Here is an 11,707-nt window from a genome sequence, read left to right as displayed (position 1 = left end):
CCTCAGAGAACCTCATTGCAATGTGATGGATTCCTACAATTTAGCTGAAGGAACAGATTGCCTTATGGTCCTAACGTACTGCTCTACTCATTGCCCCCTCCCTCCTCCCACCCCAATTCAATAGACATTTTGGTTTAGTTTCTGAATAAAGACTTACAGCTGTGCTACTTCATCACATCACTGTGACTATAAATACTTCAAGCAGACTTTCTATATATTTTTAAAAATTTCCCAGAGCAAGAATAATTATGAAGATTATAATCATGGTTTCCACAAAATATGTTACAGTAACATATGATGAGAGTATCCATGTAAAACTGAGAGGACACGCTTGAGTCCTGCAGTAAAAACTTAGAGAATATTTCTGCTGGAATGCACTTATGTAAAAATGAGTTCTGATTTCCAACTGAATAGCTTTTTACAATATCCAGTCACATCTGCTTAGTTGTTTGACAGAAATTACTTTTATTGCCTCTTCCCCTTGAGATACAGTATGTATCAATGCCATTTTAAAAGTCTCCTTTCAGTGCAGAACCACCTCTTGCAGCCAGAAAGAGACAAAGACTCCAACAAGCCCTTTCAGCCCAGCCCAGCTCTCCTCTCCCCCTGCCTAGGCACATGCACTATAAGGATGGTCTTTCTCTAAGATTTTTTGTTGTTGTTGTACAATTTCTAATTTATTACAAGTATCCAGAGAGGTAAATTGACAAGCAGTTGCATGTTAGGGTGATATTTCTCTCCTGGCAGCACTAGATGGACCCAGACATAGGAAACAATGTGGTATCATGAGATATTTTTGCTGAATACAACACTTTCAATTGAGCATCTTCAAGTCTGCTTCAGCTTTAAATCTGAAGTTGCCAGATATAACAGGGTTTTGACATTGACCCTTCACCTGACAGTAATACATTTTTTATCTTTTAATAACATACAGTAGTGCTGCTTTGTGATTTCAGGAAGCTCTTTGAGTAAACAAATCATGTTCATCGCCTGGAGACTAACATGCCTTTCCAGAGTCTATAAAGATGAGAGATAAGCTGAGAGGCAGGCTTGAAAAAGTTTTCAGCCATCTAACAGAATTTTTTTAGCAGTACATTGGTGCACCAGTTAGAAATAATATTTAAAATTCCATTTTTTAAGGTACAGTTTTTTATATGATTTCTTGAACTGATTTCTCAATAATGTTTGATCCAAATGTACTGAAGCTTTCAAATTGGGTCTTTAGGCCAGTTTCTCAGGAAAGCAAGTTTTATATGCTTATACAGTCTAGCTGCCTATGCTGAGCAAATTGTTTTTGAACTCGAACTTTAATTTACAATTTCTGTTAAATTTCACATCACACTAGAAGCAATCCCCTCTAGATTCTAATTCATTCTCTGGTCATCAACATATAGAATGAGAAATGCAGTCATATTTGTACTATCGCACCCAAACTCCATGGCAGAAATGCTGAGGTCTAGATAGTTTTTGGTCTGGGCAGAAATGAGTCAGAACATGGAAGGTCAGTATTACAGTGAAATCAGACAGTGATGCTTTGAAACAGAAAATGAAGATCCCACTAATACAATTGAGGAAATTCATTTAAAAGGCATTTTTGCAACAGTTTTTGAGGGGACATCAGCACTGCAGTGTGAAACCAACACAGGTATCAAACACTCCATGTACGTACCTCTGGGTCCTCCCAGAAGACCACAGCATGGACTTTCCTCCAGGTCCAATTTTGCATGACAGCTGTCACTTACAGGGAACTTCATTTGGCATCTGATAGTAGGAATGAAATGTGTCCAGCACAGTAGGATGACAAAAAAATTAATTAACTGTGGTGTAGCTTGGGAAATTAACTGGATGAGGGGAAGCAGCAAGATTTGTCTGAAATTTGAGGAATAACTTCAGTGAAATATTTCAGAATATAGAGGGGATCCATGAACATACCAGCCATCAGAGAAAAGTTTACAAATATATATTTGGAAGGTGAAGGCAGAAAGGCACACACAACATTGAAGAACTGAGGATGGAACATCACCCACATTGGCCACATATATGTCTTGAAATTTCTAATGGGAGTTTTGAAACTGTGTTCAAACTGGAAGGGAATATTTTTGTGTAGCATAGTAGAGAATAATTACTGACGGATTGACGTGAACAGTACACGTATTGTACTATTTATTTTATCAATTGAATTCTATGATTTGTTCCTTATCCCGCAGTCTAGTAACAGCATTAAGTGATGATTGTGTGCTAGCATGGGTAATCAGAATGAAAATTAGCCTTTTTCAGTTGAATTAATTGTCTCTATTTATTCTGCTTCCAATTCAGTTTTTAGCCATTATTTATCATCTATTTAAGAAAGATTGCATCTCTTCTGCAAAACGACTGTCTTCAGCAAAACGACTGTCAGAAATAAAAGCAGTTTTACAAAAACTGAAATAAGGCAGTGTTTCTCGTTTCAGTTGGCTGTGCCTTCCATACTTAGTTTTTGGCTTGAAAGGAAAGCCATTATATTCAGATAATAGTTTTCCCAGCCAAAAGCATGCACTCATATGGAAAAGATTGACTGTTAGACTCTAGCAAAATCTGTAATCTATGCACAATGACATTTTATAATAGCAGCCTACACTAAGTAAAGGCATTTTGTTTTTATTTTAAAAAACTCCTGAGAAACCACAGGGCTGATGTATCTGAACCAGAGCAGGAGCCTAGTGTCCCATGGTGCTTTTGACGAAAGCTGACTTGTTCAGTTCTAGAAAAGACTGGGGCAGTCATATCAGTGTTTTTGAAGTATGGCAAAGGTTGCTATCTGAAACAACTTTATCTTGTATAGGAGCTGAGTACCTTCATTCATGAAGTGCTTATTATTGATCAACCATAGTAATTGCTAAATGACCCAAGGTTCACTTCATTACAGTCAGACCTATGTAAAAAATCCACACTGTTGCCTTTATTACGTATTTTGAGGCAAATTTTTCTCCTTGCTCTGCCTCTTAGCCCCCTAAGCAGGTGGTATTCACAGGTCTCTGTAAAGCATCCTCTGAGAAAAAAGATTTTCCCAGCAAACACAAGTTAGAGGTGAGAAGGATTATACACAGTGCAGCATCCCCAAGTGTTTGATTCAGTCAGATTTTGGGTGACCTACATGCTGGTGCCACTGTTCCCGTCCTTAGGGGATTTTCTCAAAGCTTCAGAGAGTAAAAGACTGCGTGCACAGCTAGTCACTCTGTTGTGCTCTTCTGGTTAGAGGATGAATTTAAACTGAAAATTAATAGCAGGACTTGGAAGGGTCAGAGAAGCCAGGCCACTTCTCACAGGTCTCCGGGGTTGCCAAATATTTGCTAAACAGGACACTGGGTCCTTGCAGGCAAAGCCTCTATCTCTGCTGTGCAGGTGGAGCACTGACTCTCCCCACACAGACCTTCTCTTCCTGCCATCCCTGGCCCCACCTTCTCCACTTTTGAACTCGCCATCTGCCCAAAACACCACTGTGTTGGCACTCCACAGGCTTTTCTTCTCTCCATCCCTCATCTGTCCAGAATACAGCTGCACCCTGCCTGGGACCCTGCCCAGCCCCCTCCTGAACTCAAAATGCTGTCCCCGAGTCCAGGTCCCTTCAACTACTCCCTTGCTCCCACGTGCCTCCCATCCTGCCCCAGAGGTCACCTTACCTGGGAGGGGGCACAAAGCAGGGGCTGGCCAGCAACAACCCTGCAAAACCCAAGATCCTACACAGCCTGTCCTGCTGCCTCTCATTTCTCCTCCTGCTGCCTCTCATTTCTCCTTCTCACAGCATAACACCATCCTCTTTGCCGACCTGATGGGAAAAGGGTGGCTGCTTGGAAAAGCTTTCCTCTTCCTCAAGGTATGCCTGCAGTTCCTCCACTCCCATGGCCCAGTGGCATTTATTTCCCTGGCATAGCAAGCAAGGAGTATCTTGAGGGAAAAAAAAAAAAAAAAAAGAGAATGGGTTTTGGAAAAGCTTTTCCTGTAGCACACAGAGGTAGGAAGAGTTAAAATAAAAATTAGCTGAGTGTGTGAATCTTTTAAGTGACTCGATCAAAGTGAAAGTTTCTAGAGACCCATATTTTAGTTATACAGGAACTTTTTATGGGAGGTTTTACTACAGCGTATACTAGTTACTGTATTACTCCTGTGTGCAGAGGACTAAAGGATAATGCTGTCAGGAAGACATACAGCTTTCAATTGCCTACACAGTAAATCTTCCCTCATAGGAGAAGAGACGTCTGCGATTTCAGTCATTCTTGCTGCCCTATGATGTACCAGCACAGCTTTTAATTAAAACTATGGAGCAGGAAGAGCTTTTATTTCACTCCGGAGCAGGATGGGTGGTAACAATGAGAAGGGGATGGCTCTTTACTTATTAATTTGCAATATTATTGGTACTCCTCCCATGAACAGCCATCTGGTGCCTGAGAACCACAGGGCTTATTATTACAGGGCACGTTCACTGCTGAGCCTGTGAGTTTGCTGCAGAGACCTGGCACTGAAGCTCAGAAATCTGGCGTGCCCACGAAGCCGTCTCATGAGTTTTCAGCCAAAATGTGACACTTACTGAAAACCCTGGGAATGAATGAAAAAATCTGCTCCTGTGTTATGTGCATTGCCTGCAGGGAGCAAGTGTCCCAGACCTGCAGAACAGCAACTGTGAAGCCAAAAGGGTAGGCACTTGAAAACTAGTAATTCTTTGCACCAGAGGGTGTTTGCATCTGCAATGCTCTATGGACAGATGTGGCCACGTATCAGTGCACCGAAGGAAGTTGCATGTCTTGTGCCTTGCTTACACTGAACGACATTGCCAGTTAATTTGGCCCAGAACAGGGGCGGGTTGTGGCGGGGTTTTTTTCTGTTAAAGAAAAAGAACTGTAAAATCAAGGGCTTTATTTTTACATTCAGTTCATAGTCACCTTGGAAAACCTTGGGGGTCAGAGCCCCAGTGTCAGCACAAGAGCAGCCAGCAGGACCCCACAAGGGGTACCTGAGTCACCTCCTACCAACTGCAAAGGAAAAGAAACCCACTGGTATAATTTTGAGGAGGACAGAGATCCTGGTCTGGATGCTGGGGAGGAGGCAGCAATGTCAGATTCCAGCTCTCATTTTCCTTGCCACCAGCAGAAGAGCCCTAGTCAGTGGTTTCCTTGCCTTGCCTGCCAGACAAATTTGAGGCCAGTCCCTCCTAGGCTGTCATAAGCCACAGGGCTGCTCCAGGTGTGACTGTGTTTGGAAACACATGGCCCATAACTGGTGGGGTCCATGTGTGAAGTGATGCCTGGGATAACATGGGTCCTCTGCTAAAGCAGGTGTCTTGTCAGGCACTGTTGACAGCTGCTCTCTCCAGGTGCTGACAATGTGGCTGCCTTCTGCCTCATTGGCCCTTTTTTTGTGCACCTCTTCTAAAGAAAATCCTGTTGTATACATCCCCATGACAAAGCTTCACAGCAGTGCTCATTTAAATACTTTACCTCTGTGGCTCTGTTATGTGCATTTGTCAGAACCAGAGGAATTTCGAACCCTGCTGTTGTGCCTGTCACCTCCCCCTGTGCTGCCTTCGTTTTGCTTCCCCCTTCTTGAGATCAGCAAATGCAAGGAGCTTGCCTCCACATTCACTGCCTTCTCAGCACCCTGTTCCCTCCAGAGCCATCCCTGCTCCTTTAGTGGGATGCCCGATCTCTCATTGGCCAATTATGCTAAACACTATCAATTCTGGTTAGATTTTTCAAACAGTCCAGCTTCACTTTTTCCATGCTGTGTATAACAGGGAGCAGCTTCCTGTAAATGCCCAAACAGCCACTTTTTCTCATTTTAAATGCATTCTTAAAAGCCTTTCTTTGCCAAAATAGCTGCAAAAACATAGCAAGAAGAGAATCAGCAGTGTGCCAACCAGCTCAGTCAAACATCTCTTTCTTGTTTCCTTCTCCTTGCCTCTCTGAGCTATGCTGGATGTTCTTATACTGGGCTGAAGCTTACGGAGCCACAGGCTCAGATCCATGTTTGTTCAAATGTTTTTACGCTGACTGTAATAATAAGGTAGTAGACCAAAAATAGCAGCTCAACAGTAAAGCAACTCACACTCTGACTGAGAGCAAATGATAACCTTATAGCTTATGGTGCAAATGTAAAGAAATTCCTTTTAATAGCTACAGAAGAAATTTTAGGTTACTGTTTGTCATCAGTCCGACGGGGGACTATGGCAAATAACCATTATTCACATCTGTTTTGCCTTTTCCCCAGGTTAAATCACAAGGAGTGGGGTTTTCAGGTTTGAAATCTGCTCTCCAAGGTGTGGCCAGTCCCTGTCACTGTCTATATACAGTAAACCATGCATCCACTTCAGCCATCCCCCTTCCTGAGGTAGTGAAAGGCCTTGGATGCAATGCTCTCCAGGTCTGACACAGTGCAAGTTTCAAGGAATTACACTGTGACCTGCAGAGGGCACAGGGAGAGATTTTTGATTGTCACTTAGGGCATAATCTCCTAAATACTTTCAAGTAGTTGTGATACTGGTGTCAGAGTCTCATAGGCTCAGCAATATTCAGGTATTTTTCAGTTTTATTTACCTAGAGAAAGTTTGCATTGGTGACTACAGCTCACAAGCTACTTGCCAGAACTGGTTCATGCGGCATAACTAGACTACTGGAGAGAAAGCAGCTGCTTCCAAAGAATCCTAACATGAACAAGAAGTTGCGTGTTAGACAGAGCTAAACCAACTACTGGCCTTTTACAACCAGGAGAAAGCTCTAGAGGTCTATGCAACTTCCATGAATCCTGCTTTGGCAACAAATTACATTCAAAAATGTGTAAAGAAATAAAAGTTTTCTAATGGGGTTTAACTGAAACAGTAAAGAATTTATTTCTATCTTCCCAGGAACTTCACAGATTTCTTTCAGGAGATTCTGGAAACTAAAACCCAAACAGAAACTGCTGTGCTTAAAGACAAAAAGGGAGGTAAAGGACCTCTAAGTTCACAGCTAGAATTGTCTGGAGTTTGAGCATATTAAGAAGAAAACCTGATATGACCTTGATTAGTCTTTTTTCTAACCATTTCATAGGAGATAGATTAAAAAAATTAAATAAAACCCAGCCTAAAAAACAGTCCTTCCTTACATAAATTAGTGTTAAGTTCTGAGATGCATCTTGAACAACAGACGTGCATACTCCAATCTGAAGACAGCAACTGTAAGGAAAAGAAGTCTCAGGAGGGCCTGGACCAACTGCAGTGTGTCCTTCAAGATCCTGTAAGGAAAAGTGCCATGGCTGGTAGGTGACACTAACATTCAGATAAAAGGTACTTAACTCAAGTGCTGCTAAGAGACTTGCAGGTGCACGAGAGAATTAGGGGATACCAGCTTGAAATTGTTTTCTATTCACTCCGACACAGGAGACTGCATTTCACATTCTTCTTCCCAGGAGTGCCTTGCACCACAGAAGGCACAGTTATATCAAATTTCTCATTATGTCTGCTTAGTTAGGCAGAGGAGTTGGTAAAATTATCAGAACATAAGCACAGTCTGACATTTTGATTACAAACTTCTCCAAACACTCAACTCTCTATATAAAGTCCTGCTCACACTGTGACTGCAGCAAGATACAGAAATGCAGTTACCTGCTCCAAAACACATCAACCTTTCCATTTTTATCTTGACTGTGGCTTTTTTACAGTCCTCCATCATTCCTTCTGAGTAGCACTGGAATCAGACAGCTCTAAATGAGTGTTTGAGGCTAAAAGAGTGCTCCCCAGTTCTCAGCTAAGGTGGTGGGGTGGGTACAGCTCTCCCCTTCTGAGCAGGCTGTGCACAAGCCTTAGCCCAGGTTGTCTCCCATGGCTGAAAAATAAAGAAAACTGTTTGCTACAGCCATTGAGCAGAACTCTGCTACTATAATGAGTTACATATGCAAGCCCCTAAACCCTTACTGAGGAAGCATTAATTACACATTGTGAAAAATCAGCCAGCAAACTAGAAGGTGAGAAACTGGTGCTTGCTGACATTCTGCTCTCATGGGCTTATCTGAGTGCAGGACTGTGGGGGAAAACATCCCATTTCCTTAGGCCAGACTGGGATACCTCCAGCAAGCCTGCAACCTTTCCTCTTAAGAGAGACCTCTTGCTTGGCTGACCTGTGGTCAAGGGAGCAGTCTAAGTGCACCACGGCAGGAGGAGGGAGCAAGCAAGATCAGGGATACCACTGAGCACCCACAGGCCAATGGGAAACACAGAGGAGCTGGTTCAGTGACCCTGCCTGGATGAAAATTCCCAATTAAAAAATCTGGGTAAGAAAAATACTGATGGGCACATAAGCATGCATCTGTAGCTCCTAGATGCATTTTATTTATAGTACATTGGCACCAAAACTGTTGGAACACATGAAGTGCAATGGAACCAAGTTTTAATATAGGTCTCATCAAATCCTGACCTTCACAAAATTGAAGTGCTTCATTTTGCAACTTCACTCTGGCACTCCCCTCCCCTTGTCAGTCCATTGATGCTCAGTGCAGCCCCACAGCCCCCATAGGAAGGGAGCTACTTTCACTGTAGCTTTTTTAATTTTTTTGGAGACTACCAGAGTTAGTGAGTGGCTGGAGGCAGTGTGACAGCTCCAAATATTGTCAGTCCAATTAAACTGAAGATAAAATAATTTTTTCATTCCAATGCACTGTCCTATTTATAACTCCATGTGCTGCAGAGCTTCAAGGTCATAATATGTCACTATCAGATATTAAAGAAAAAACAAAACAGGAACACAGAAGAAGCCTGGAACCAGCACACTTTTCCCACAGATGAAACTGCATCCTCACATGCTAAAATAACTAGCACTGAAATATTTTGCCATTTGACATCATGAAATTCCAAAAATTTCACCAAGGCACAGCAATTTCACCTTTCAGATTTAAAGCCCCAGCCTTTCTTCGGATTCATTATTTCCGCATCAGGGAGAGCATGTTTACAAAGGTGGGTTTGTGTTCCTCTCCCTCCCCAACAGCAAAAGACAAAATTTAATAGACTGCAAGCCAGAAATTGGCAAAGCTCAGCCTCAAAAACATAATACATCTGCTGTGCCATAAATATGGTAAAGAAAAAATATCAGTTACATCTCTTCTCCCCATACACTCTGGACTTTAACTTAATAAACACTGTCAAAACGCAGCTAAAGAAAATACTTTGCTTTACTGAGTCTGTGCAATGAATAACCTGAACTTTCTGGTAGCTTAAAAGGATAACAGGACTTCACATCTTCACCAGCAGTACGTACATTTCAGAATGGTTTTAGATGTGCTTGGGAACATCGCTGCAGATAAACCATTTCACCTTTCGTGCTCCTTCAGGGCTACTCAATGTCAGCCTGTCTGCTGGTGCTTCAAGCACCGCTTTGCTCATTATAAAGCACATCTCACATTTTCCTGCTGCTCCCACCAGCAGGAAAAGGACTGCTTAAGAAGAAAAGGAGTAAGCTCCACTCATTTCAGGAGAGATTTGAATAGTTTATTTTGCCCAATCAAGAGCCCTTCAGCATAATGACACATTCATATACACATATATGAACATTTTTTTTCTGAAACATTAATGTATAATACATTTTAAATTTAAAATACCAGCTGCACAGGTATTTTTATTTACAAAAATATTCCATACTTAATTTTTTAACTTCATTATGATGACATATTTCAGTCCAAGTACATGTAAGTAAAATAACTCTATGCAATCTAACATAGTTGTGTTTGTAACAGTACAGTTTGCAGTTCATATGAAACTATATTTGTAGACAGATGGATTTGCAACCCTACCTAAAAATGCATATTCCAGTAATCATCCTCAGAAGAGCTAGTGGGGCTCAGCAAGACTTAACTGAAGAATAAGTTGCAATGAACATAAAGGAACATAGTGTACACACTAACATATACATAAACAAGAACTGCTACACATCAAGCATGCTTACCCATGAGTGGGCAATGTTAGAAAAATTTACGGATGGTTGGTTTTTTTTCCTCCATGGTGCTGGTACAATGAAACAGCAGCGTAACTAGAAAGCAGCATGTTCTCCTAGTTCTAACCACTACAGATAGCAGAGCTCAGGTCTAAAATAACACAGCACTGCTTATTTACAATTCTGTTTTAAAAGGGAATATTTAAAACATGTTCCCACCCCTCTCCCTTTGCATGACCTATTACTGAATGGTAGTGGTAATCCACATACAACTCCTTAAATGTTTTCAACTGAAACAGTTTAACTTCTAGTTATTTGCCTGGTAATATGTAACTAACAAAAATACTAACAAAAAGAAATACAAGTATAAAGGTAACCTACAGCAGTAGGTTAGCTTAAACATTTCTAGGCGCACATGGAAATATTAAAGAAATACTGATTGACACCTTTCATTTGATTGTTCATTGTTTCTGCCTCATTTCTCTTTTCCTCCCCCACCCCTTGTTAAAAATGAATGCCCACTTCTTTAAGCCTGAACTTCATAACATGTAAAAGAACCCAGAAACACAGCACACTCATATGGCTTGAAACAGTAATAAAGTAGATATATAGCACATCTTTATAATGGGCTTAAGAAGAAGAAATTGGCCCAGCTTAATTTAGCTTTTCAATGAAAATTTAAGTAAAATCAGTTTAGTTGATTCACCTACACTACATGTTTTTTTTTTATTCTGTTTTACTTACTTCCTCCCCTCAAACATGATTAATCTCTGTCTACAAAGTATTTGAAGATTTTGTGGTAGTAGCAAAGGTATCAACATCCACCCAAAAAGATTCACATAAGTTATCCAGAAAATTGGTTAGAATGAGCAAAGATTCAACTGACAAACTACCTTTCTACTTGGAGGGAGGCAAGGCACTGCACTCCTTCACTCCTGAACTGAACTTTGGCTACAGTCAATGCCTGCCCTGGGATGTTAAACCATGACGAGAAAGTAGAGGGCACTTCAGCCACAGGTCATTAAATTTTCCAACACATATCTGGGTTACAAAAAAACCCCCTAACCCATAAAAAAATCCCAACCCGGATTTACATATAAAGAGCTGATGTATAATCAAGATACACAGATTAATCAATGAAAATATTTATTGGACAAACCTCACTTCAATTTTGGAGAATTTTAAAAGTTTGAGAACTAGGGCTGAAAAAAGTCTCTTGTGTTTACCAGAAAAAAACAAATCATAGAACAGCAGTCAGCCACAGACTGCAGCTATTGAGAAAACTTTTACATTAGGCTAGTTTTCTATCTTCTCACTCCATACTTAGGGAATTATTAAAGAATGCTTAAAATGGGAGGTAAAAACAACTGATTATTTTCTGCAAAGCAAAACGGGCAATTTGTTTTCATTGCTTAGTAATTGTATCATCTCGATATGAGATATGAATGTATTCATAAGCTTAAAACAACTTCTATGGATAATATACATACTTTAAGTACTTTGACTTAAAACTTGAACGTAAGTCTTTCTAAAATTAAAGGTAGAAGTGTACATATAAAAATTATTTAAAACTAAAAGTATATTCTTAAGCAGTATGTATAAATATAACAGATTTTTTTGCATTATCTAGTAGTAAATGTGAAAGTGTTGCAGTAATTTATAAACTGAATGCTGACACAGGATATGTGCCTTTAATTAGACTCTATACTGTATATACATATTTTGCTAAGAAAACACACATTCTAAATAAATCACATGATTAGCAAAGGTGCCTGAAA

Source organism: Neopelma chrysocephalum, unplaced genomic scaffold (genome assembly GCF_003984885.1).
Source record: "Neopelma chrysocephalum unplaced genomic scaffold, ASM398488v2 Primary Assembly neopelma1_23, whole genome shotgun sequence".
Lineage (NCBI taxonomy): Eukaryota > Metazoa > Chordata > Aves > Passeriformes > Pipridae > Neopelma > Neopelma chrysocephalum.
Note: the sequence above shows the minus strand (reverse complement) of the source record.